Here is a 27886-nt window from a genome sequence, read left to right on the forward strand (position 1 = left end):
TTCTATTATTGAGGCTGACCTCAAACTTGCAAACCTCCTGTCTCGGTCTCCCAAGTGGTTGGGATTACAGATGTGGCCACCACACTCAGCTCCCTTGAAGTATTTCTAAGGATCAACTACCCAAAGTTCTTGCTTGTACTGATTCAGAGAGAAAAAAACATGTCAAACTGAATAAACACTACTGTCACATCTAAAAAGCCAAAACCAAACCAAACTTTCAATGATCAGATTTCCAAGCTTAGCTGGTGGTTCCCTTCCGTTTTATTCAACTCAGCCCAACCAACCCCTCAAGCTCATCTTAACAGCGTGACCTATGTGGCCAGCTCAGCTGCCCTCAGAAGAGAACAAGGAGCCCCACAGACCCGCTGCAGTGACCCTGCTGTGGACGTGCTGGCTGGAGCTCCCCCTACGGGTGGAGGTGCCCCCCGCCAAGACCACCCTGATCTCCGTGGTGCACACTCAGCACGAGAAGACGATGGAAAAGGGGGCTGTTTCTAGCCAAGTGGGGCCCCACCCTTTCCCATCAGAACTCTGTGCTTGAGCCTACCTCTTGGTTAACTCTAGGGTGACAAACGGGTGACAGGTTTACACTGCACCACAGAAACTACCAGGCCAGCACGTCACTGTGAAGACATTTGGATGAAAGGGAAAAACTGCACCAGCGTGAAGTCAAAGCCCAACTCACAACTCAACCAGACACAGGAAGCCTGGTCTCCAGCCCCAGAGCAGGCACTGGCCACCATGCTGGCCCACAGGCTTCCGGGCCAGGAGGCTTCACCTGCTCCAGGGCAGTGGTGCTGGGCAGGCAGGCCACAGAGGCGTGGAGTCCTTGCTCTTGGCTTCCCTTCCTTGCTGTCACTCTGCAAATAGCCTGCGCCCAGGGAGGAAAGGCACCGGGGGGGGGGGGGGGGGGGGGGGGGGGGTCCTTTGCGAGAAGGCTGATGGTGGGCCCGCCGGCACCTGGAGCTCCCTCCCAAGACCCACGAAGAGGCTGCGCAGCAGGAAGGACTGGCCTGGCAGCAGGCCCTCCATGCTGAAGGCACTACGACCACATGAACACCACGGCTGCTTCATCCACTGCCAGGTACTGAAGACTCCAGTGTGACGACATGGGGTCATAGAACATTGGTGTCCCCTTGTGCAGAAGGAAAAACCCCTCAAAGAACACCTAGTCCGGGTTTATTGGAACAGAAACAGGCTGGCTGGGGTCCTTTCTGTGTGGCCTCACCCCGAACGCAGGCAGCCACTCCACCCACCTGGTAGAACCCACAGGAAGGCAGAGGCCTGGCCAGACTGCGGGGACGCTCCAGGCTGAAGAACAGGACTGTAGGCCTAGTTCACACTCAATTTATTTTAAATGACGCCTGGTGATGCTAAAGGGCCTCAGCTACCCTCAGTTAACCTCCAGTACTTTCTTCTCCAGAGTGTCACGCACCAGGTTGTCCCAGGTGAGTTCCAGCCAGTACTGCTCAGTCCCAGGTAGATGGTCCATGCCACTGCTCCATCCAGGAGAAGGGGTGGGAAACACTCAGCTGTGGGAGCCTGGGCAAGCAATGCAGAAGACAGCCGTCACGTGCGGCTGCAGAGGCTGCAGCAGTACCGCCCTCAACGGGCGCTGGTTTACCTGAGGCTTCCTCAAGAGCACAGAACAAAGGCCGATCCCAGGGAGAACCTCACCTTCCTCCTCCTCGCCGGTCTCCTCCCCGCTGTCCTCGTCCTGGTCCTCTTCTCCCCCTTCAGCACCCTCAGCCGAGCTGCTATCCTCCTCTGAGTCCGTATCTTCCAGCCATTCCTGAGTTTCTTCAAAAACAAAAAGAACAGAGACTCACTGAAGCCTGGGGTGTCAGGAAAAACTGCACGCAGGAGCTGGCCAACTCACAGGACTCCATTTTCTTATCCACAACTGTGACATGAAACCCAACTCCCCTGTCCTGGACACCCAGGGCCAGCAGAGAAGAGACAGCATCTCCCTGGACTTCAAGAGCAGAGAGATCAGGGAACACAGAGGACGAGCAGACACCACTGCCTCCACGGACGTGGCCTGCTGAGTGACAGATGGTCCTCAGGAGACAGCAGCAGGGCCTGAACTTTGTGATCTGGTGCTCCCCAGACACGGAGTCCCACATCCTGTCTCGAGTCTTCATAAAACTGACTTGGGTCCCATGGCAGTCTGAGGGAAAACGGGGACCTGAGGACTCAAGGGGCCAAGGCAGTTTGGGTAACAGAGACAGGGCCACAGACTGAATGCTTGGGAGCTCCGGGACACAGGAGGGTCTGTTCGGCTGAGTTCCAGCAGAACCACTAGGTGCACCCACAGAAGTTTTGTCCAGGGCTGGTGTCCAGTGCCCTCTGCGGCCCACACCCAGGCAGGCTCTCAGGGTACCTTGGCCAGGGGCGAGAGCCCAAGTCCCCATGAGGCTCCTGGCTCAGGGCAGATATGGTGACAGGGGCAGGCGCACTGGAGACAGCCGGCCCAACAGCTGGCGTGTGCACTCCAGGTAAAGACCCCTGCCCCCCCACTCTGGCTTACCTGCATCCATCTCCACCAAGACTTTCCACTCTTCCATCTTATGGAAGTCGAGGCAATACAGGTCATTTAGAGTCACCTGGAGGTCACCGGCTTCAAACATACCCCCGTAGACATACAGCAGCCCACGCTTAATGGCCAGCATGGCACTAGAGCGTGGACAGGGCTCCACCCTGGGGCCAGCCTCCACAGCCCCATCCTCCTCCTCTGGGGGCTGGCAGCCTGCTGAGCCTGGGGCTGTGAGCACTTGTTTAATGGTGACCACGGTCCCATCCTCGGCCACCACCTCTTTGACCACCTCCAGGGGCTCGGGGGCACTGGCTGCCCCACGCTCCAATTCCCTGGCACCTTCGTGGTCCTCTGCTCTGGCCCGCCTCCGCTTCCTCTTCTCCGACTTGGGGCCCTGACAAGGGAATGAGAGCAGAGTGCCTGACCTGAGCAGCAGAGCAGGGTGGCCCTGCCCCCCAACACACCACAAAGGACTTATAGTGACAAAGTCCCACAGACATCCCTGTATTCTCAGGCAGCAGAGACAGTGGGCAGGCAAGAGTGGTATCTTCACAGAAGGCCGCCAGGCAGAACCCCAGCAGTGCCCTGGCTCCTAGAGCCCTGAAGGTAGCCTTGGGAAAGCCCACCAGGGCCAGCAGAGTGATGAGTGGGTCAACAAAACCTGCTGACCAACAGGTGCCATGTGGGAAGCAGAACCTGCAGTCCCAACACTCCCATGCAGCTTTGCTTTGGGCCCCCTTCCGCAGGACGACCATCTGCCCTGCCGCTGGCCCCTTAGACCTCACTGCAGCCTGCCTGGACCCTTTTGCTAAGGGGTGGTGGTCATTTTCTCAGAGAACGCATCCTCCTGAGATGATGTCTGCTGCCATGTCGTGTTCAGAAGTTCCAGCACCACTCTCCACAGGCCAACCCAGGGCAAAGCCACGCTCCAGGTACTCAGCTCACCATAGGGACACTGCTGAGAGTCTCACCTCGAGGAGCACCAGGGGGCCTAAGACCAAACGGTGAGGACAAGACTAACCAGCCCTGGGGTCTGGGGAGGAAGCTCTCCACCCAGCAGAGGCCCCACGTGCAGAACAGCGTGTGCCACTCACTCCGTCAGACCTGTGACAGCAGTGTGCCTCTGTGGCAGGCGGGTGCACTGCAGTGGGCATGTGGGGTGAAATGCTGATGTGCTTACGCAGACCGTGGGGCTGCCTGCAAGTCCCCTTCTGGGACTGCCACCACTGTTCTGCCAGTCTCGGGCAGCCCTGGGAAGCAGGTGCTCTGATAAGGACAGCAGAGAGGGTGATGGGAAACCAGGGACAAGCCTGGGCAGCAGACACACAGGCTGTTGCAGAGGACCACAAGTGCCATCATCAGACGGTGGCCTGGGCAGCTTCTGGCTCTAAAGGACAGCAAGGTTGTGCCAGTGGGCACCAGGCCAGAGCCCCAAGCCTGGTCAGCTGGGATGCGTGTGGAAGCAGGACACTCCCATTGGGAGGGTACACAGATGCTCTGTGGGTTGGAAGAGGCACTGAGGTGTGAGGGTGGGCTCTGGCCACCACAGCTGCAGCCTGCCTGCCTGCCTGCCTGCCTGCCTGGGCGCTCCATGCCAGAGCTCACACCTTCAGCTATCCCAGGAACCAGCGGTTCCTGGCAGCATCGTAGAAGTACAGGTCGTTGAAGAACATGCCTTCCAGGCTCTCTTCCTCTTCCTTGTCACAGACGCCCCCGAAGAGTAGCACCTGATGATTCGGGGTCATGGCCACCGAAAAGCCAGACCTTGGAGTGGGCTTGACCCCTGAAGGGCTGATCCGGGTCCATGTCCATTTGCCTGTCAATAGTGAACAAAGAAGGTAAGAAAGGCAAGAGACACAGGAGGCTGGGGAGCCCTGGCGCCCAGTGATGGTCGGTGCAGGCAAATGGCCGTGCCTCACTGTGAGGCTCCCTTTGCAGAAGCAGAAGAGGACGCGGTTCCACCCTGGGGCTCTGTCCTTCCTCAGGCCCAGCTGTGTGACTCTTCACGTGCCCTCCTCACATTGCCACCTAGTGGCCAGTGCGGGAAGTGTAGGGGCACAGAAGCGGACCTCAGGAGGGCTGCCCGGGTCCTAGGAGGGTCTCCAGAAAGTCCACATCCAGCAGGTCCCCATGGGCGGCTGGGGGGGCACAGTCCCACAAGGGGCCAGACAACACTGAACCTCTGCCTGGCGCACACTAGACCGCAGGTTGGTGCCTCTTCCTGTTGGCGACGTCTGCCTTGCATTGCCTTGGCAGGTGCCTCATGGGTGTGAGCTCTCAAAACCTGGTCTGTGTAAAGTGTGAGGCAAAGTCCACCACTTCCAGAAAAAAGGGTAGACACTTTCCCCTAATGAACTAAAAAGTAACAGCAGACATTCCACTGGGTAGTGCTGGACATGGCTGTGGACACACCCCACAAGTGGGATTCTGGGCCCACTACTCGTGGGCCACGACCAACTCATCAGAAACCAGAAGGTACAGAGCTACACCACCAGTGCACACGCACAGGCAGGCAGGACTCTCTAGTCTCTCTCGCTGGGGTTGAGCAGTGAACAGAGTCCAGCCTTCAGGTCCAAGTGCCCTGGTATATAAGGAGCTCACAGGAGGAGCAAACACCCTCACCTGCAAGTGCAGGACACTGTGGCCACCTGAGAAGTATGTGGTGCAGGACAGTCCTGAGACTGAAGAATTCTAGGGCAGGAACAAGTAAAGCTACTGTGCATGGCAATCCCCTCATTTTTTTCCTCCAAGGAGGTCAGAGGATACTGTCACATGGAGGCAGCCCTGGCACCAGAACCCAGGCCTCAGACCCCACCTAGCTCTCTCCCAAGACGCAGGGCTACGGCCTGGAAGGTGGTCACTCCATCTCTTCTGGAAGATACGGGATTCCCCGCCTCTCAGGAGGGGAATACTTCAGGAGCATTCCAGAACTCCACCTCCTGTTGTCATTCACTTGATCTTGAACAAGAACAAAAGTTCCTTAAAATGCCAAGAAACGGTTGCAAAGCAACAACACCTTTGCCCTGGCCTCTCACCCCACACCTCCTACACACCTGGCTCTGCACCTTCGGGATCCCAAGAATGTATGCACACAAAACTGCCCGGAAGGTCCATCCATAGTTACCTCAAAGCACCTCACGTGTCAGGTGTGGAAGGGACATGGGTGACTAAACGGCACTGGGCCCTTGACAGGTGCTCTCCCACCCCGTCAGACCAGGCACCACAGCATTCCTGGGGCAGGGTGGCCCAGCCCAGCTCTGAGCTGTGTGCGAGGAGCTCACTGCCACCCCTACATCCACAAGAGGGAGGTGGCCTTTGCCTCTGCCCGTAGCCCAACAGGGCCTGACTCTCAAACCACAGTGAAGCCAAGCCAGCTCCTGCAAGCAGAGCAGTACCTTCTCCCCCATCCTCGGGCTTCAGCAGGAACATGTCCGAGTGCTGGGTGCCTCTGTCCACATCTTTCTTGACTCTCTGTAAAAGGAAAAGGAATTGGGTGAGGCCACCTACGGCATCGAGTGCAGCCACCACAGCCCTCAAGCTGGGCACACCTCACACAGTCCCATCACGCTGGCCACAGCAGCTGTCAGTTGTGTGGCTAGTTCCACGAGGGTAGTCTCACAGTACTAGCAAGTAACCAAGCTCTGCAGGAACATGTGAAGTACTAGACCGCCATCCAGGAAACACAGAGCCTCTGGCAGGGCCTGCTTTTCTTGAAGACCAGCCCTTCACAGCAGCTGGGGAAGAAATGGCGCTAAAGCCAGGGAACAGGAACCTGAGTGAGTTTCACAGGCCACCTACCCTGTGCACTCAGCATCAGGGGACGCAGTGGCACCTGAGGGAGAGGCCATAATACTAGTTTACACAGTTCCACTATCTCTGTCATCATCTAGTCTGGCCAAGACAGCAGAGTTCAGATCAGCCGAACCAGGAAGTCGGGGAAAGGAGTAGCTACACATGACACTTCCCTAACAGGGTTCCACTGCCCACTGTCCACCTTTGTCTGCAGCCTCAGCTCACTCAGCTGGCTACCCCAGGGCCCTTGGACCAGGTCCCTGGAGAGCCATCAAGAGCATCACACCATGGGTGTTGCTAGGGGGAGAAGAGCCACAACACAGCAGGCAGAACACCGTTCCCAGGGACCAGAGTGACGCAGGCTTCCTGGGCTCCACAGAGGCAGCCACCACCAAATGTGAGGTGCAAAGCAATGTGAGGAGGGCAAAGGGACATGCTCCCTGGAGGAACCTGCTTTCCACAGGCCACTTCAGCCAGTCCCAACAGGCACATCAGAACCAGCGGGCCACAGCAGAAAAGGACAAGGTCCAAGACTGAGAAAGCACTAGGGTTCAGGGCCCAATGGGAGAAGAGCCGAGCACGGGACCTACAGGCGGAGCTGGGAAGTACAGCGGGCACCAGTGCCTGGACCAGAGGCTGCTGTGTGGCACTGCTGACGACTTGCCCACCATCCAACCACCCCAACCATCATGGGCAGCTACTCCACAAACACCCAGCTCTTTCTGAAGGCAGAGATGCAGCTGCCTTCCAGACCCCGGCCTGCACACCACTGCCATTCTACGACACTCATCAGAACCTTATCCTGACCCCTGGACTTTCAAAATCCGTGGAAATTTTTAAAAACCAGGCACAATGACAGCAGAGTTTCCTGGGACACGAGTTTGACCTCAACCTGGGCGGCCTGCACAGATGTCTATGGATACAGAACCACAGGAGGCCATTCCTTCTAAGGGCCCCAGCTACCCTTGCAACTGTGGCCTGCTTGTCAGGGCACCCAAGGTGGCTGCTCAATCACCTTCACCAGGCTAGGCAGTTCAGGCCAGTCCCCACGTCTCTCTCATAGTGTCACACATGTGCAGGCGGCTGAGGCCCCTTATCAATGAGAGGTGGGTGAGCGGGGCCAAGGGGAGACACCCAGCTGGTGGGTGAGCGGTCACTCTACAGGACTGGGACTGAGGAGCACATGATGAGGGTGATGATAAGCAGTGGCCTGCCATGTGGACAACTGCCATGCAGGTGCACTGTTTGAAAAGGCTGCTGCTAATGAACAGCTTCTTCTTCCCAAACCTGGAAAGCACAGTTCCATGTCTAGTCAGCAGGACTGAAAGAACATCCAAGAACTACGTCTCCCAGTTCCATTTTAAATACTGCTTGAGCAAAGACCTGTCCTCCCATCCAGCAAACAGGCTCTCAGGGGACACCACATTAGGGTGACTCCTGGAGCCAGCATGCACCCACGCCTCCTGCCTGGCAACTCAGTCCCAACCCTTGCAGCTGAGGAACCCCACTGCCCCGCTGTCCACACTAGACAAGGCCTTGTCCTCTTTCCTTCCCACAGGACGGTGTCCTTAGTGCACCTGAGACCACATGAGCAATGGAGCCAGAAGGCAGAGATGCTCTTCCCACCTCTTTCTCAGCAAGCACTCCCTGCTTTGCTGCTAAGAACAGGGCAGACAGGTCAGGGCCGTGCAGCTGGGTGTGCCAGGAGGTGATTGGGATCGCCTGTGTCCCCTGTAGCACGGGAGCCAGCATCTCCTGGGAGAGTGGCAGAGCCCCGTCACCCAGAGCTGGGGGTCACAGGCCTCAGGAGGTCAGGACTTTTCTTGGCTGAGGTCACAGGCATCCTCTAGGGTCACACGACCCCAATGCCTGCTTATGCCCCCGGCCATCCAGAAGCTCCAGTACCAGTGACATTTTGGTATCCTGCTGCTCTCTCGAGGGAGACCTTTTCTCCCAAACCCCAGGCAGACACACCTGAGGTCCATATTAGACAAGAAGAAGGGCACTGCCTTCAGCAGGCCTGTCCTTGGCTGTCCATGTGTCCATGGAGGCAGATCACGAAGTACCAAAGCTGTTTCCGGGTACCACCGCTACTCTCCCTGCCCAGGGTCCCCTGGCACCTTTTCTTTCAGGCTGGCTCAAAGGCTGCAGAGCCTTAGGAAGCCCTCCCAGTCTCTAACAGGAAGACCTCCTCTGGACCCTCGACCCCAAAGGCACACTGTGGGATGGCTGCTGCTTGCACACGTGTCTGCCTGCTGGGTCTTTATCATCTTAGAAGTTTTATCTCTCGTCAAGACAGACCCCGCCGTGTTAGGAAGGCATTAGCTGGACCCCAACTGACTAACTCACTGCACAGCAAGAAGAGGACTCCAACACCTGTCAAAAGCACCACAAAGACAGAGTGACAGAGACGCACCCTCATGAACACAGACACAAAAGTCCTTCACAAGATAGTAGCAAATTCAGGCACATGGGGAGGACAGACACGCTTGTACCAGACTGGGCTATGACAGAAATATGAGGCTAGTTTAACAACAGGAAGTCAATCAAGGTGGCCCGTGGACAAATGAACGAAGAAGAACAGGTACATGACCATTAAAACACAGGAAGTGCACTTAACAAAACCAGACACCCACCACGATGAAGGGCCCCAGCAGACAGGAGGCCAGAAGCTGGACCCTGAAGGACATCTGTGAAGACCTCTGGTGCTGTCCCTGCCAGATGAGGACAGTGCTAGGAGGGCCACCACACACACCTCACCTAATGCCACCGGAGGCCCTGCTTCAGACACAAGAGAACGGGTTAGCAGTCAGGAAGAGCAGGACAGCTGTCCCCTGCACATTATGTGACTGTTCACATGATCTCAGTGCATCTGGAACTACTGAAAATCGCGAGTCTGGTGAGTTCTCACATCACGGAACAAGCACACAGAGGATAAGATGTTTTCAGGCACTAACAGAGAACAATTGGGAAGTCTGATTTCAAGATCCCCCATCACAACAGCATCGATAAAGTAACAAAAGACATGTGTGACTGAGAACCACAAACGCTGCTGAAATTAAAGAAAACCAAAATAAGCGTGGAGACCATCCACATGCAACAGCTGCAGACTCCGAGATGTCAGCATCCCGGATGTTAGCCTCCGGACTAGAGTGACCCTTGTCACCATTCCTAACAGGCGGGCAGGAGGGTGCCTTCTTGCTTTTTAAGTAGAAAAAACTGACAAGCTGATGCTAAAATTCATGCGGACACACAAAGAACCTAGAACAGCCAAAACGTGTTTGAAAGGACAAGGGCTAGACACCTCAGCTGCCCACCCTAAGATGTGCTAGGCAGGAACAGTCAGGAGGCATGGGTGGTCCCACAGGGCTGACCAAACAATGGAGGAGGAGAAGGGGGTGAGCCCACGGCAGGGGTCCCCAGGCACCCCAAGGGAAAGCCCTCTGGACAGTCGGTGCTGGAAGAGCTGACCCCCACAGGACACATGCGGACTCAGCACCTTCACACTCCATAGACGGGGCAAGTCGATGGCAGAACAAAACACAACAGCTGAACTACCAAGTTCACGAAACACGAGAGGCTCTCCCTCACTGAAGGTAGACAGGTCTTCTGAGGTATGGAGAGCAAAGACCTTAAAGCACAACAAACCAGACTTTATCAAGGCAGAGCTTCTGCTCCTTGGCAGAACAGGGCCTGCCTCTTAAACCACAGTGAAGCTTCATGGGCAGAGGAAGCCCTGGTGGGGAGCCGGTTGCAGGGAAGACTTAGGGACACCAACAAGCTCACGAGAGGCACACAGCAGCAGGGTCAGAGGAATGCGGCCAAAACAGAGAGCCATGAGTGCAGAGGACGCTGCAGGACCCATAGGCAAGTGGTGCCAGGAAGGCAGAGCAACAGAACCGTCAGGCGGTTTGGGTATAACCTGCAAGCCCAGCTCCACTCAGGGACCCAGAAGGTTCCCTCCCTGGTACTTCTTAAGAGAAACTAAAACATTGCCAGGCGTGGTGGCGCACACTTATAATCCAGCAGCTTGGGAGGCTGAAGCAGGAGGATCGCCAGTTCAGGCCAGCCTCAGCACTGAGCAACTTAGCAAGACCCTGTCACAAAATATTTTTAAAAAGGGCTAGGGAATGTGATGTGGCTCAGTATTTATACACGCCTGGGTTCAATCCCTGGTACAAACAAAAACAAAAACAAAGATTGCATCAAAGTGCTCATGCAATGTCACACACAGTTGACTGAGAACAGCACAGGAGTCCATCGACACAATGGAAACAGAGGCGTGGAGGCAATGACCTGAACACTGCACAACAGGCACATCTAGCGATGAGAAGAAGCTCAGCACGTGCCTCTGGGGGAGGCAAGAGGTACAGGAGAGCCTGGCAGGATGAGGGTGGGCCATACCACATACACATCTATCACACACGCAGGTGGCCTTGCAGTCACAAAGCACCAACGATCTCTACTTGATGGTGTGCACTCATCAGAGTTTGCACTTTCCTGTGAACGATGTAGAAGATGACTGATAGGTAGGTACAGAGTGTGAACAGACCCCTGGCCAAACCAGCTGAGTAGAACAGACAGCCCAGGGCCTGTGTGGGCATGCACGTAGTTGCTGTGCAGTCTGCAAGTTCACTGTGCATTTCAGAATCTCCAAAAGCAAAGGACTTAAAACCGCCATGTGATTCACAACCTGTTGAGGCTGGCCACATGCAGACAAGCAGCAGGGCAGGAGAAACTGCGGCCGGCAGAGGGCAGCCCACAGCCCCAGACCAGGACTCCAGTGCACATGCCTAGGAACATGTTGCTGGTGCCGCTTACAGATATAAGAATAAAAGTCTGTCAGCAGGGATCCCCAGGAAGATCAACGAGCCCCGCCTGTTCTACGACAGAATACCACATGGTTGTCAGTCTCTAGGCCTTAGGGAGAAAGACCTCAAAACAGAATTAGTCACACTGCAGTGTTCTAGGACGATTCAGACTAGACCATCAAAAGGACTTACAAATCTCAATGTAGGTAAGACAAAGAGACTGACGTTATGTCTATCCATTTCAAATTCAACAGAGTTGTTTATATTAAACAAATATCGTCCTCTCATTTGGAAGCTTCCATTACTGATGACATTGACACACAGCAGACCGAAATTCCTCTACTTCCTGCACACCAGGTCTCACCTGCTTCGAGTAGCCCCCATAGATGACTATGCTGCCCTGGGGAGTGATGGACATCTGGCAGCCTGACCTGGGCATGGGCCCGGTTCCTGACGGGGACAGCTTGCTCCACACAAAGGTATCCAGGTTGAAGGAATGCACGTCATTGTAGTAGATGTAATCCCTGGGTGGAACAGAGGAACACAGGCCATCACATTGGGACCACGGAGGACACAGGTCACTGAGAAGTGCACTTGATTTAAATTAAAGCTGAACTAAGTTATCTGTCTGCTCCACACGTGAACTCATATGAAGGACTGCAAACTTGTGAGTTTGCATTTGGAAACTAGAAATGATGCCAGCCCACAGAAGCAGATTAACTTAACCTGAAAGTCATACCACATTTCCTCTACCCACTGACAAAATGGCAATCTCCCAGATAATTACACTAGGTTATTCTGTGCGACTATAACACCAACACTGAGTTGTGGTGTCTGACTGAATCACGAGGGTGGAGCTATCCACAGCTTGGCAAGAACTGGGGCGAGACCCTGGACTGAAAGGGAGGGGTGTGAAGAGGGGGCACAGCATCCCCAGAACTGAAGGACAGAAGCAGAGTCCGTGTCCACAACCTAGGCACGGCACGAGGAGCAGCCTGGGGCCCCACCTGGCTCAATGCCCAGGGACATTGCACAAAAAGACAGCCCATAGACAGAACTTGGAAGGGGAATGAGGAGACTTGCTGTCACCAGGTAACTGTCACAGAACAGGACATTGCTCTCCAGCTCTGCGTGACACAGCATTCAACAAGAGGCAAAGGAGAGGATCTACCCTGGTCAGAAGTAACCATTGTTCCTTGGAATGCAAAGAGCAAGGTGGCTCGACAACACGTGCAAAGTGACAAATCCTGCATGAGAATGCAGGTGCCAGGCGGGTCACTCCCCATGCACACTGCAGCTGTGAGGATGGGCCTCGGCCTGCTGGCTGCCACTCAGACTTACGCCTCCCACAGAGGACAGACTACCCTACTCATGCTGGGCGCTGTCAGTAATGGAATTCTATGCTGCAGGTCAGCTAAGAGCAATGCTCCCAAGCAAACGCAGAGGGTTGGCATTTGGAAGTCAAACCACATCTCCTAGAGCATCACTGCCTTTCTGTAGGTCTGAAATACATCTTAGATCATTTCAAACAAGATAACATATAGTTTTTAAAAAATGTTCTGATTTTAAAATGGATACAAGTTAAAACCTCTGCAAAACTTGATTTAGAACCTGGAAACAAAAAGGAAGGGCTGGCTAATCTTGCCCTGCACACAGCAGGTAATCAGTGCACTGCCAACTCATTCCCCAGCTGCCCTGCATGGTTGCCAAGCTATATGTGCCCAGAGAGCTGGCCCTGCTTTCAGAGGGCAGTATTTTCCATGTTTACTCAGAATGGTAAAAGGTCTGCCCCTAAATGCTCCAGGAAAGACTTCTGCTGTTGGTACCAACCTTGTGCTCTCATGGAATCCACCAAAAAGGATTAACTGTCTTTTCCACACCACCATCCGATGTCCACTCCGGCCAGAAGGACCCCCAGCTGATCTAAAATAAAGGGGAGGGGGAGTTATTCCAGTTGCTTTTTAAAAAATGACATTTTTACATTTTTTTGTTCTAAGTACTTGATGAGTACCATTTAATTTGATCACAAGCTACTAAAACCATCCTGACAGTCTAGCTAGCTATTATAAAACTTCTAGTATAAAACAGAAGAAAATCTCTGTGGCCTTGAAGTAGATAAAGATTTATTGGGCAGAACATAGTAAAGTAGGTTCCATCTAATAAAGAATGTCAAAATGCATGCACCACTGAGCCAGGTGCATGCATTTTGACACCACTAACAGGCGCACACACAATTCCATCTTAATGCTATAATGAATAACCCCATAAAACACTGGCACAACTGGACAGAGGGCATGCACCCGCGATCCCAGAAACTCCCAGGTCGAGGCAGAAGGATCCCAAGCCTGGGGCCAGAGCAACTTAGTGAGGCCTTCTCTCAAATTAAAGGGCTGGGAGTGTGGCTCAGTGGCAGAGTGCTTGCCCAGCAAGTGTAATCCCTGGCAGAGAAAAAAATCCATAAAACAAAAACGGCAAAAATATGAATAGAAAGTTCATAAGGTATCAGTGGAAAAAAAAAGAAAGACGTAAAAATGGTCAATAAAAATACAAAAACGCTCAACATATCATTAGTGGTCAGGGAATGCAAACTAAAGCCACGCAGCTTCCTGCCACCACCATGAGAGCATGTGAGAAGAAACGCCACGTGTCCATCAGCACTGGAGGAGCCTGAGCCCTACAGTCACTCTGAGGGCTTCCTGCACACCAGGAAGAACTGGGTCACACGAAGGCTAACACACACTCACAGAGGCTTTCTCCCAATCGCAGGGTGCAGTGGAAGGTGGACACTCTGGGCAACACACACACATCTCCAGACACAGCCAGTGCTGACAGAGCTCCAGACCATGCATGACCCCACTTACACGAGAGCTTCACAAGATTAACCTGGGGCTGATGGCAGCTGCAGGGGACGGGGCTGGGAAGGGACTTGGTGGGGTGGTGGACATGTTCTGCATCTCAGTTGCAGCAGCTGACACTCACCTACCTGTATACCCAGAAGGTGTGCATTTTTTTGTAACTATACCTCAATAAAACAAACGTGAAAATACACAGCAATAAAAAAGCAACAGAAAAAATAAGTAATTCTTAAGAATATACAAATAATAGAAACCAAAAACATAATCAACCTGTAATTAAAGAAAGACAGATCAAAGTAGACAGACCATGCACCTCCATCTGAGCAAGAGTTTTAAAATTCAGATTAAGATATTTCTCCTCACAGGAAGTGCTTGTAAAACAGTAATGGAAAAGCAGGTGACTCAACACATCTCTAAATGGGCTTCCAGGGGCTTCATTTCTCTCCAGCTTCTTGCATTTCCTGAGCCTTCTCCAGTGAGCACAAGCCTGGCTCACACCAAGAGAGGGCGTGGCTGCAGGCTGCAGCACAGCACAGGGAGTCTTGCCTGGAGAGCTAGAACAGCTAACACCAGGGCAGGGTCTTGTCAAGAGCCAGCAAGGCCACCAAGGGACGATCCCAAGACCGTGGCAAAGGATGAGCTTCAACCACCTGGCCCTCCCACTGACCTCGAGATGGCTCAACTCTAGGCTGCAGAGCGGTAGTCACAACCTGAATCACACATGTTGACACCTATTTCTACAATGCATTATTTCTCATTTATTTTTGTGCACGCTATACAGCTGTCCCCCAAATGGACATGTAAAATTCCACAAATGGCATGTGCCCTACAGAATCTCACAGCCTCGCTGTCCACAGAATGTCAGCGGAGGCAAGCACTCCTCCTGACACTGCATCCTACAGGCCTCAGCCCCTCAGGGGGCCTCATCACCTACTGACGCCTGGGGGGACCACAGTGTAGCAGAGCCTTCTTTCTCTTCTAAGGGGGCTTTTCAGGCCCAGCTCCTATATCTTACACTTACATAAGTCTTACATGTAAATTCCATGTTGAAAGATTTGGTTCTTTGAAGATGGATTTGGATGCTGAAGTTGTTAACCAATTTACCTGCTTTCTGTCCTGGCTTTCTATCACCCACGAATTTAGTAACCAGGTTTTTTGCCACAATTCACAATCACAAATATAAAATGTGACAGGGCTCAGAAGAGAGGGTCTGGGGCATACTATGACAACACCACAGGAGGCTTTCTGGGAACTATCTGGCTCTCACCACAGCACAGGCCCAGCTCCCAGTGAGCTGCCCCTGTCCCAAGGCAAAGGACAGTGCAGACACATGCCCTCCACACACTGGGCACAGGGCCACGTTCCTTTCTGAGAAGTGTTTTGATATGTCACTTTATAAGAAGGATCCAGGGAAGAGACTTTCATTCAACTCTAAGCCACTGTGCTCACAGGTACGTCTACTCCACAACAGACATAGAGGAGACCCTGGATGCTTCCAGTGTCCGTCCAGTAATGGGAGCCAAGGCCCATTGGCCAGCTGGTTACCTCTGACCCACAAGAGCCCATGAGACTGGGGACTGATTTCTGCCAGCTTCCTGTACAGAAAGCCCCTGGGTGTCTCAGCCTCCAGCTTTGTCAGGAATGAAGGACTCAGCCCAATGTTTCGGGGCAGCAGTCAAGTGCCACTGTGTAGCTAAAAGAATGATCTATTTCCCTTTGGAAAATAAAGCCACCCCTTCCCAAAAAAGACAAGAGAAGAAAAGAAGGCCAGGCTTTTCAATTGCTGTCAGTCCTAAATGTAGAGTCCTCACGAATCAGCGTGACCCACTCAGGCAGATGTCTATATACAGTACAAATATAATGCTGTGGGTGCCAGAGCACTCAGCTCATTGGGGGATGTGCACAGAATGGCATTCCCATGGGGCATACTGCCAGCCATTGTCACCAGGCCACCTACTGGGCCACTGTGATGACATTCACAGGAGATGTCTGAGCATCAGATAGCTACACAGGCTCAGCAAGCAAACAGCCGAGCACTCAGCACACGTGATAAAACTCACAGCTATAAACACACAGTACAGCCCCGAGGCCTTTGATGGGCAAAGGAACAGCTCCTATCATGACCCTGAGATTCGAGGTCACACAGCTCATCCAACAGGGAACGAGGTCCAGTAGTGCACCCTGCAAGCACAGGCCCAGGACAGCCCAAGCAGGACACAGTGCAAGAGCAGGCCCTTCTGTTCCCCAAAGCACTCCTCTGCAGCTCGGCCCTACTTTTCCTGCACCACACCCACCAAACAAGCGAGGGTATTCAATCCCAGCAGGCAGGATCAGTAGCCATCTCTCAGATTCAGGCAGCCTGGACATACAATGTCCCTGTGTTGCTCAAACCAAGACTATTAACAGTGAAAGCACCACTGGTACAGTGCTCATTCAGGATGGGCACGGTTCTCCTGTGTGCATTTATACCTCATGGTGCACGTATTACCTTTATTCCTATTTCACAGATGAGAAAATCGAGGCCCACCTATAAGCTAAGAAGCCCAGCAGGCAGTATATGGCAGAGCCAGAACTTAGACCATAACAGTGTGGTGTCAACCACCACCAAGCTCAGGCCTCAGCACCTGCAGATGTGTCAAAAACTGGCTACCGGTCCTAACACATTTTAAACTTCACATATCCCATGCTTTACCCCCTTAGTGTTGCTACAAACTGGTCACACTCTAGCCACAATGAGCCTCCTTACACAGCAGAACAGCTGCAGACATGTAGCAGGCAGTCCACACCCAAGAGACGTGCAGGCCATGAGCTGACCCAGCTCACCTGGGCAGAGGAAGCATCTGGGTGCCACTGGCAGCTCCACACTGGAATGTGGCACCACTGACTCCAGCCGACGCCTTGCTGCCCTCCGCACAGGGCTGAAAAACACCTCCGATTCGTTTTGCTAACAAGTCTTTTGTAGGCACTAACAAGCTGCTTTACCACGTTGACACTCAGAGGATTTAGCTGCAGACCAAATGCTGGCTCCTTCCTCAAATCAGGAAGAAACAGCACGCGCGTGCGCACACACACACACACACACATATTAACAAAATTTTCTTGCTCCTCTACTAAGCAATTTGATGCATATAAACATGTGGAAACCACCCAAGGGTCCAATAACAGACGGATGGACACCCAGGTAGGGGACTGTCATTCATCCCTAAGGAGGAACAAAGATCTCACACCTGCTACAATATGAGCGACCTTGATGTGTGACACCCAGTGACAGCAAGCACAAGAGAATAGACGTGTACTGCCGGACCTCATTCATGTACAATTCCCAGAACAGGCAAACCCACGGAGACAGACAGTGGGGAATTGAAAGACCGAGGGAGGCTGCGAGGAAAGGCATGGAGTTTCTCTTCAGGTGGATGGGAATGTTCTAAATGACAGTGCTGGCTGCATACTCCGAACATGATAAAACAACTGAACTGTGCATTTTTTAAGGAGTCACTTATGGCATGTCACACAGCAAAGCAGCCACAAAACCCACTGAACAGGTGTTGTTGCGTGATAGCCTCTGTTCAGCAACTTGCCAGCAGGGGAAGGCGCCTCCTGCTGTCCCTGCCTCCTCCCCAGGGGCCAGGCCCTGGCCCCATGGCCCACCTATCTTGTGGAGAGACATCTGCAGAGGCCAGTGGCCAGGCTTTCTGTTGCTGCGGGTCCAGCTGCTCTGCTGGTGAACAGACAGACCTTCTACGCAGCCTCATGCTTGTTCCCGGCCCTCTCTCTGCAGCCCACCACCAAACAGGAGCCCGAGCCCCACCCTGATGACTGTTCCCTCCCCTCACTGGAGACGACAAACATGGCTGGCACACAGAAGCTATGCTGCCGACTCAACCATGGGCCCTTCTCACTCCAGACAGCCTGAAGGAAATCTCCCAACAGCTGCTAAAGCAGTCATATGTGTCTGACATCCTCAGAGGAAGCGGGAGCTGACACTGCACTAGCACTAGGGTTCTCTGATAGGGGTATGACACCAGTGCCCATCACGCTCCCAAGCATAAGTGACCACTCACTGTCAAGGTAATGAATAAACACCCACTGGAACAGAAAGAGCAAGAGGCTGGAGATGCCACAGGAATGGGTGCTGGTCACATCAGTCAGCACGGAGTCTGGAAGATGCTTGCCCATCACACAAGGGTGCCACAGCACAAAGCCTCACCCTGTGCCGCAGCAGACTCACGGCAATGTACACCGTTGTCTATCACCAGACAAGGAAAGGACAGGACCACCTATAAGCACTGCAGCAGTAGCTTTCAGAACATACAGGTCAAATGCAGGACTATTCTGTAACAAGTGAATGGACCCCGGCCACATGCAAGAGACGAGTCTCTCAAGATTCACATTTGTGAGAGAATGTATTCTGATGAGCCCATGTAGAGGATGCATGAGCCCAGCAAGACAAACCCAGCATGGCAGGCCACAGTCAAAAGTGAAGTAGACGGGAGAGCCTCATTTTCCTGACTTCCAAATTAATACTCAAAATGAGCTCTCTCTCTCCAATCCAAGATGCTCACATGTGCCCCTCCTGGACCAGGGATCGCACCCTGGCTACCAAGGCCAGTATCTCTGGATCTGTCCACCTTCCCTGTCTCCCTCATCAGCAAACACTCAAGCCACTCAGAGTCAGAAACTGCCGCAGTCTGGCTGGGCACAAATCACGAGCCACTCAAGCAGGAACAAACTTTATTTCTGAACTCCACCAGCACACTCCACACACGTTCCCCGGGAACTCTCCCGAACGCCACCCACGCCGCTCCTTCAGGAACACACCACACACCAACCGGAACTCCCTCTCCCGGGCTGCGCGCACACTCACTCTTGGAACCCCGGGAGAACTCAACGGGAACTCCAACGTAGCAGGCGTCCGATGCAGCAAGAGCCATCCTATTACTGGACAGTAAAGGCCTAATATATAATTGAATCAATCCAGCATCATCTTAATGGCTCGCCTCTCAACCAATACTACTGGCAAAATGCCAGGGGCCATTCCGACTCGGCTGTGGCTCTCAACAAGAAACCATCACCAGCTAGCTCCACACAGAGATCTATACAGAAAAAATAAAGCGCATAAAGTAGCCACCGTCCTGCAGGCTGCCACCAAGGAGCAAAAAATGGCAGCTACATTTAAGGTTTGCACTCTCACCTGAGTTTAAAAAAAAAAAAAAAAAGCCTTCCCCACTTTGTGCAATACACTTTAAACCTCTCCTGTTTTCACAATAGGAAGCATCTAAGTAATGAGCTACTTGCTAGTACCACCTCCTGCTTAAGCCAGCTGCCTCCACATCCTGCAGATGCAATCCAGCCCAACTGCTGGAACACACTGAGGTGAGAAGGACAGTGGCAGGGCCACCCCGAGTGACCACACCTCAAGAGTGCTCCTGTGTCCTTGGAAGAGAAACGAAACAGCAAAGCCTGCAGACAGGAGAAAATGTTCATGCCACAAACGGCTCAGAGTGTCACTGCAGCCACGTCCCACAGCAGTGCCACTCAACGGTAGGCCTGAGGGGAGCTACCAGGTGAAGCGAAAGCTCTCGAGGACCTGCTACCTGTGCCCGCCTCAGTTATGGATGGAAACTGCTGAGGCTGATAAAATTTACTAAACATCAAGAATACGTTTTTCAAAAAGGACCCAACAAGCAAATAAGCACAACTGGGTTTTGAAAGGAATAATTAAAGCAAAACAAAAGAGAATAAACATGGTCTGGGTCTACACAAATTTGAGTTAAGGTTCAATATATAAGTGGCAAAAACAATTTTTAGTATGAAATAATTTCCTGATTGTGGTGCCTCCCGAGTAACCTTTCCCAGTGCCGCCCAAGAAAGGGAAGTGCAACTGGGCTCCTCAGCCCTGTGCTAATGTCGGCCTGTTGGAAGCCTGGCCAACACGGCTGTGGGCTGTACCAAGCAGGCAGAAGCGGCACACCTTTCTCTGTCTGGGGAGGCAGAGGATATATTACCAAAAGAGCCTGGTAGAGCCTCCATTCTCAGTGGCTGCTGCCAGGCCCAGCTGCCAGGGCTGTGCAAACCACAGAACCAGCCTAGCTTCCTGAGGAGGAACGTACAGGCTGGTCCCTTGTCCCTGCGCCACATTCCCACCCGCACCCCACTCAGAAGGAGCACTTCCTTTGAGGAAAGCACACCCAAGGGATCGGCTTTGTTTCTGGCATGCTTGAGCCCCAGAATTGCCTTACCACCCCACACCTGGGAAAAGACAGAGGGCCCACCGCAAGGAGCACCAGAGGTGACGTGGGAGGAGCACAGAAACAGGCTCGAACACACTGCCAGTGCAGCCCGGGCACCACTGGGCAGCCAGCAGCCTTCCCCATCCAGGCCTCCCTGTGCAGGTCCAGAGAGCATGAGCCTTTCCTCCACAGCTCAGTCACCACTGGGGCCTACAACCAGGGCCCCACCAGCCCTGCTCCCTTGTGCAGAACTTGGCACAGAAGGGCAAGTCCAGGGCTCGGCTCCTGTCCAGGACCTTACCTGACTTGCTCCCAGGTCTTGGTGGCCAAGTGCAGGACCCAGAGGTCCTTGTAATGGTAGAACTGCTCTCCATCGGGAGACGCAAACTCCCCACCGAAGACCCACAGCTGTCCGCCGCCCTGAGGTACCACCACAGTCTGTCAAAAGAAAGGCAACAAGTCAGGCCAGGCAAGAGAAGCTAGCCAGTCCCAGAGGGCCAGAGAGCTTGGGAACCAGCCAACATCTCCTGCCTCTGGGGAAAGAATCCTGAAATCCTCTGCGAGGCACACTGTCCTCAGTCAGAACTCCACTACACTTTCATGCCCTCCCAGATTGCAAAATGAGCTTCCACTTAAAGGCACACAATGCCATAGCCTGTTAAAATGGAGCATAATAATAGTTATAACACAAGCCAACCCTACTTTCTCTTTATTAAATATCTACAATAAAGCTGTTTCAATCCTCATTACCCTTTCCTAGCACTACACACCTAAAACTACCCCCAGAAATTAAAAAATGCACGTGTAATACAGAAACATCTGTGGAGTGTCACTGACGTTCACTTCTGAGGACTGAAAGGTAGGAGTGGCTATGCTTTGAAAGGCCCTCCCATCCACACGACAGACTGAAAACAGGCTCTCTCTGGTGCTGTGGTCCTAGGGCTCCACCCTCACCAGTGATCAGTGATGGCAGGGGGGCTTTGTCAAAACAGTGGGCTCTCTTGATGCTCAATGCCCTCTGCCATGTTATAACATAGCACCTAAGTCCTCACCGGAGACTGGCACTCAGCATTGAACTTCCCAGCCCCAGAACTGTGAGAAATAAACCTCTGTTCTTAATACAACTACCCAGACTATGATACTGTGTTACAGTACACAAAATGGATCATGACGAGTGAAAGCTGGGGTCTCTGGACCACTACCATGGGAAGCGTTCCCTGGGCTGAACAGTGCAAAGGACCCGAGGATAGCAGGGGGCAAACCCACAAGGTCTCCAACAGCTGCAGCAGGGGCACTCCTCAACAGTCATTAGACACTGCTAACAAAAAGGAGGACACGGGCTCTAGGCGTGAGGCCCACAGGACTTGCTCCTCTGGGGACTCTGGCAGTAGAATCTCCAGAGAAAGCCAATTCCACTGCTCTGGGCCCAAGGTGAGGCAGCACATCACGGGGAAGGGCCCAGCAGAGGACAGCTCCAAGTTCATGATGGTCATCAGGAAGCAGAAGGGGGAAGGGTCACGGGGCAGAGAACTCACCTCCTCAGCCACGCCTACTTGCCTACAGTTACCACCCAGTCCAGTCAGTCCACTCAAACCAGGATGGACTGATCTGGCCACCACTCTCACAGTCCACTCAAGACAATACTCACCCTCTGCTGAAAGATGGAAACAGGCAGCTTTTACAAAGCCCAGCACCTAACCACAGAATAGTAGTAGGAAAATGTGAACCCAGGAAGGAGAAAGCTCAGTCCACGGAACTGCCCTAGAAGTGGCTAGTTGGCACAGTGGTCAAAGTGGCAAAGATGGGAGAACTGGCAGACAAGGACTTTAAAACACACACTATGTTCAAAGATTTAAAAGAAAACAACATAAGAGAAATAGAAGCTGTGATCAAGAACCACACAAGTGCTAGGGCTTTTCAATACAGACTACAGAATGAAATACGTTTCATTAGTTCACAGAGCACAGACTGATCCTGGAGACGACAAACAGAAACTACACCAAATTAAACAGAAATTTTTAAAAAACCAGAGTGGGAGAGGGAAAGATTATCAGGCTGGATAACATTAAACAGTCTAACATATATGCAACTCAAAGAAAATCAAAGATAGAGCAAAACTGAACTGAAGGAAAAGCAATAATGAAGAGAAATCTTTTAAGCATCCTTGGGAAGGAAAGACAGGTATGAAACACACAGGCAAGTTAAGAACGAACGGCCAAATGGGCAGCCTGGTACAGGAGAGCTAAGGCTGGAGCCCTGGGGTGGGGGTGGGGGTGGGGGTGGGGGGTCAAAGGTAGAGGTCTGCACAGCAGGCTCAAGGCTTGGGCCCACCCAGCACGCACACATACACACACACACACACACACACACACACACACACACACACACAACAACCACGAGCCTCTCAAAAGAAAAAAATATCATAAAACAGGACCTCTCTCAAATGCTCAAAGAATACTGTTAACAGAATTCCATATCCAGCAAAAATAACCTTCAAAATGAAGACATTTTTCTCTAGCAAAGCTGAAAAAAACTTGTTTGCAGCAGACCTGTTCAAGAAATGACCAGAGACGTTCTTCAGACTGGGGACATTACCAACAGAAAACCTGGATTTATACAAAGGAATGAAGGATGCTGGAAAAGGTAAATAAGTCAACATAAGATTCTTTCTCCTTTTAAAATTTCTTTTAAAAACAAGTCTAAATCAAAAAGAGTAACACTGCATTGTAAGGTTTATAAAATACACAGAAGATATTTGTCAATAATAGCACAAAGAACAGAAGGAAACATGTGGGCCTCCACCATAGTTCTTCCAGTTTATGAGACGTGGCACAGTATTTGAAACAGACCACCATAAGATGAGCAAGTACACTGGAAACCACAGAGCAATCACTAAAACAAAACAAATGGGGAACTGCTGATAAGCCAAGAGGAAAATTAAAATGAGATATTAAAAGGCAAAAGAAGGCAGGAAGAAACACAAAGTATAGAAATACAGAACAGCTGGGACGAAACAGCAGGAACCTGATGACAGAATCAGTAATTACACTGAAGATGAGAAGAATACACACCAATTAAAAAGCAAAGACCACAGAGTTGGGAGCTGATGTGAAACACAACACAATCATAGCACTGTTCACAAGAAGTGCACTTTAAATAGTCAGGGGTCAAAAAGGTCAAGAGTCAGAGGAAGGAAAAAGTTGTAGCAGGCAATCCTGAGCCTGAGATAAGGAGGCAGCCCAGCGATAAGGAGGCAGCTCTGTAACCGCAGACAAAGGAACCTGAGGACAGCTAAGGTCATCAGGCAGAGTCAGCAAGACCAGGGAAGAACTAACCACCACCAGCCACCCCACCTAACAAGGCGCTGTATACAACAGCTAGAGAAAACAAGTGCTTCAGCAACCCGCACAGGACAGGCACCCAGACAGGACGATTTAGGCCAAAAAGTAAATCTCAAACATGAAAGGACTGAATCATACAAGGTGCTCTCCACAACAGAATTAGACACGAATAACAACAGGCCTCTTGAAAAATCCCCAAATATTCATAAATTAAACAACACCCTTCTAACCTCTGTAACCATGGGTCAAAGAAGACATCTAAAGCACCTTACTTCAATCAGAGTGACACAAAACACAGCAGCAGGTCCAGTGTACAAGGAGCAGTGAGGCAATGTCCAGAGGGACATGCACAGCTTTTAAGTGCTGTTAGGAACCATCTGAAAGAAGTCAGGCCTCCACCTTAGAAGCCTAGAAAAAACAAATCAGACTCAAAGTGAAAGGAAGGAAACAACAAAGTGTAGGAATTATTGAAAAGAAAAATTGTAAACAGAAATCAACAAATCCGACATGGCAGTCTGAAGATCCAGAGGAAAGGCCTGCCCCCCACCACAACCACCACCATCACCCTTGCAGCCTGGAGATTCCGAGAGCCAGCCACCAGGGCTGGGGTCCCTTTTTCACCAAAGCATGGCTCCACAGCCCAATATCAAGTGCCTATATAGGCTTCAGGCTGCCACTGCCATGTAACTGGGATAGCGCCGCTTCTGTCAAGGGACAACAATGAGGACCTGGTAAGATGTCACCAAGGTCCCTGTGGGCCTGGCTGCACCAGAGGTTTCTCTACTAGGGGTGCTAACAGTTATCATGTTGCTGAGGTGACAGGGAGTCTTGCTTGGGGTGGCCTCTCTCTTGTTTCTCCTACTAATAGCCACCTTCTTATGATCACCCTCTCACTAGTCATATAATCTAATACCTCCATATTCCACATCCTACCTCATGAACATCTCAGCCAACCCTCTAGCCCCCCCCCCTTCCACCACCAGAAACTGTAAACCATGTCACAAACCTATTGACTATAAGGTAGAAGATAGAACCAAACTCATCATTTCTGATTATAGTGACAAAACTCTAAATGTAAAAACAGAAGCTAACTGATATATGGCTGCACGTTGGGCACACTGAGTGCTGTAATATTGATCTCTCCTTTAAAAGTGAGGTATTGGTAACCTATGGGGACACTATAAGACAATAGGGCAGAAGCTGTGATACCTCGGATCTACACTGCAGGGGAGGAAGACACAAAGACATCATGAAAAAACAAGGGAGGAAAGTGTCCCCAACAAACCGAGATACCACAACAATAGACACCATAGATAGAGCAGTAGGTGAAATGTCAGAGAAGGAGTTCAGAACACACATAACTAAAGTGACCTGGGAGTTAAAGAATGACCTAAGGGAGCAGATACAGGCAAAAACAAAGAGATAAGAGAACAAAGAGATAAGAGAGCAAACACAGGCTGCAAGAGATTACTTGAAGAAAGAAAGATTACTGGGGGGAAAAACAAACAAACAGAAATCCTTGAAATGAAAGAAACAATAAGCCAATTAAAAACTCAACAGATAGTATTACCAACAGACTAGACCACCTGGAAGACAGGACCTCAGACAATGAGGATAAAATATACAATCTTGAAAATAAAGTTGACCTCACAGTGAAGATGGTAAGAAACCACAAACAGAACATCCAAGAATTATGGGATACCATCAAAAGACCAGATTTAAATTCATTGGGATAGAGGAAGGCTCAGAGATTCAAACCAAAGAAATGCACAATCTCTTCAATGAAATATATCAGAAAATTTCCCAAGCATGAGGAATGAACTAGAAAATCAAATACAAGAGGCCTATGGGACACCAAGTGTACAAAATTACAACAGATGTACACCAAGACACATGAAAATGCCCAGTATACAGATTAAGGATAGAATTTTAAAGGCCACAAGAGAGAAAAATCAGATTATTTATAAGGGAAGACCAGTTCGGATCTCAGCAGAATTTTCAACGCAGACCCTGAAATCCAGGAGATCCGGGAACAACATACACCAAGCTCTAAAAGATAATGAATGCCAACCAACAATCTTACATCCAGCAAAATTAAGCTTCAAATTTGATGAAATAAAAACCTTCCATGATAAACAAAGGCTAAAAGAATTTACAGCAAGAAAGCCTGCAGTACAGAACATTTTTGGCAAAATATTCCACAAGGAGGAGATGAAGAGAACAATGAAAATCCGCAAAGGGAAGAAATACAGTAAAGGAAAAGCCACCAAAGCAGAAACCAAGTCAAGCTGAATAACAAACAAAAATGACCGGTAACACAATTCGTGTCTCTCAACTCTTTTTGATAAATTTTTACACATAAAAATTTTAACTACAATGTCATCTGATTTTTCAGGTTTTTGTTTATTTTGTATTTTTTAATTTTCTACTTCTCTTCGAAAAGTTACCAAATATTTTCTTTCAAAAGTTTTAGCATTCTATGCATGATATTTTAACATATAATTAATCTGGTATGTGTATAGATATTGCCTGTGATATGAGATGAGGTATATCTTACTTTCTTATAATTAAAAAACCATTATTCAAGAGTCAAGGATGAAAGAGATCAATCAGGGTAAAAATTGTTTAATAAGGTATTTATAAAGATAAGGGCAAGGTTGAGGGAAACCAACAAATTTTGTGAAGCACCTTTCCTTCTGTAGACTTGGAGAGGTAGGAGGTGAAAGAAGAGAGAGCCATTATGAAAACCTTGTAGAGGTGACCTAACTGAAGCATGAAGAAACCAACTTAAGAGTCTAATAGCCTTATAGGGAAGAATAAATCACCTCATTCCACTTTTGAATATTCTAAGTTCATCTCTTTGGTGTCCCTTTCTGAAGGAACTCAACAAGACACCACATAACAGGGGACTTATCATGCAGCCTATAGCATATGTCTCACCAAAAGTGAAAGATGGAGAAAAGAGGGAATATGGCACCCACTGGTTACATGAGGCCACTGAGTATTTGAAATGTCTCATCTGAATTGAGGTGTGCTATGTGTTAAATAGACATTACATTCCAAAGAATTATTAGGACAAACAAAATGAACATGACATATCTAACAATTATTTTCTTTGCAAATTATATTGATAATCCATTGGGTTAATTTATTTATTATTTATTTATTTAAATATATTTAAATAAATATTAAATAATTTATTATTATTTATTTATTTAAAAGAAAGAAAGAAAGGAGAACAAGGTAACATATTCTGTATCTTGACTGTAGTACTATATATCCATTATATATGTTGTCATTTTTTAATATTTGTGTTGTCAAAATTCATATAACTATAAAACTAAATAGGACAAATTGTACCAAATATAAATTATATCTCAACAAACATGACTATAAAAAGAAATCTAGTTCATGAAGTGTTTTAACAGTATTGGGCACATACTAGCCACCTGATAAATAACGGTTATTACTATGATTGATTAAAACAACCAACATCAGGGGCTGGGGTTGTGTTCAGTGGTAGAGCAATTGTCTAGCACGTGCGAGGCCCTGGGTTTGAGCCTCAGCACCACATAAAAATAAATAAAACTCTAGATAGGGCAAAGGGGTGGGAGGGGAAGAGAGAGGGCACAGGGATAGGAAAGACGGTGGAATGAGATGGACATTATTATCCAAAGTACATGTATGAAGACACAAATGGTGTGAATATACTTTGAATATACTTTGTATACAACCAGATATGAAAAATTATGCTCTATATGTGTAATATGAATTATAATGCATTCCTTTGTCACATAAAACAAATCAGAATTTAAAAAAAAAAAGAAGAAATTCTTAAAGAAAACACTGTTTCTGTTTGGATGTAATGCTGAGATTTTTAAGTATCCTGGAACCTTTCTACTTTCTTTCAAGAATGCTTTCAGGGCTGGGGTTGTGGCTCAGTGGTAGAGCGCTTGCTTCACATGTGTGAGGCACTGGGTTCTATTCTCAGCACCACATATAAATAAATAAATAAATAAAAAGTCCATCAACAACTAATAAAAATATAAAAAAAGAATGCTTTCAGAGTTGCTAGATAAAAGGCAATAGAGTCATTATGTCCCCCAAACTTCACAACTTCAGCACCATCTCCTAAAGGTTCAGAAAGGACTGTGGTCACCTACGGCCACCCACACAAGCAGAACGGTCGAGCTGAAGAAGCCAAGCTTGCTGTCAAGTGGCCACTAAAGAGCAAAGCCCAGGGACCACTCTCCACTCACACCTGCAGAAAGACCCTTACCACGAGCACAGTAAAAATAAACCATGACAAACTAAATCTGTA

The 27886-nt window shown here is 50.2% G+C and overlaps 1 pseudogene across 1 annotated transcript in view; it reads right to left on the bottom strand.

Annotated features, from left to right (window-relative positions):
• Positions 1–1390: 1390 nt before the first annotated feature.
• The window catches only part of LOC308640622 (kelch domain-containing protein 4-like), a 34378-nt pseudogene continuing 7882 nt past the window's right edge, over positions 1391–27886 (bottom strand). The window contains exons 4-11 of the transcript in view: positions 20526–20662; positions 12970–13062; positions 11504–11663; positions 5932–6007; positions 4144–4352; positions 2531–2930; positions 1678–1800; positions 1391–1542 (exon numbers count right to left, since the gene is read on the bottom strand). The product of the transcript in view is annotated as a kelch domain-containing protein 4-like (transcript). The remainder of the gene's footprint in view (positions 1543–1677; positions 1801–2530; positions 2931–4143; positions 4353–5931; positions 6008–11503; positions 11664–12969; positions 13063–20525; positions 20663–27886) is intronic.

The sequence above is a fragment of the Spermophilus citellus genome (assembly GCF_964194105.1).
Source record: "Spermophilus citellus genome assembly, contig: SCAFFOLD_585, whole genome shotgun sequence".
In the NCBI taxonomy this organism is placed as follows: domain Eukaryota; kingdom Metazoa; phylum Chordata; class Mammalia; order Rodentia; family Sciuridae; genus Spermophilus; species Spermophilus citellus.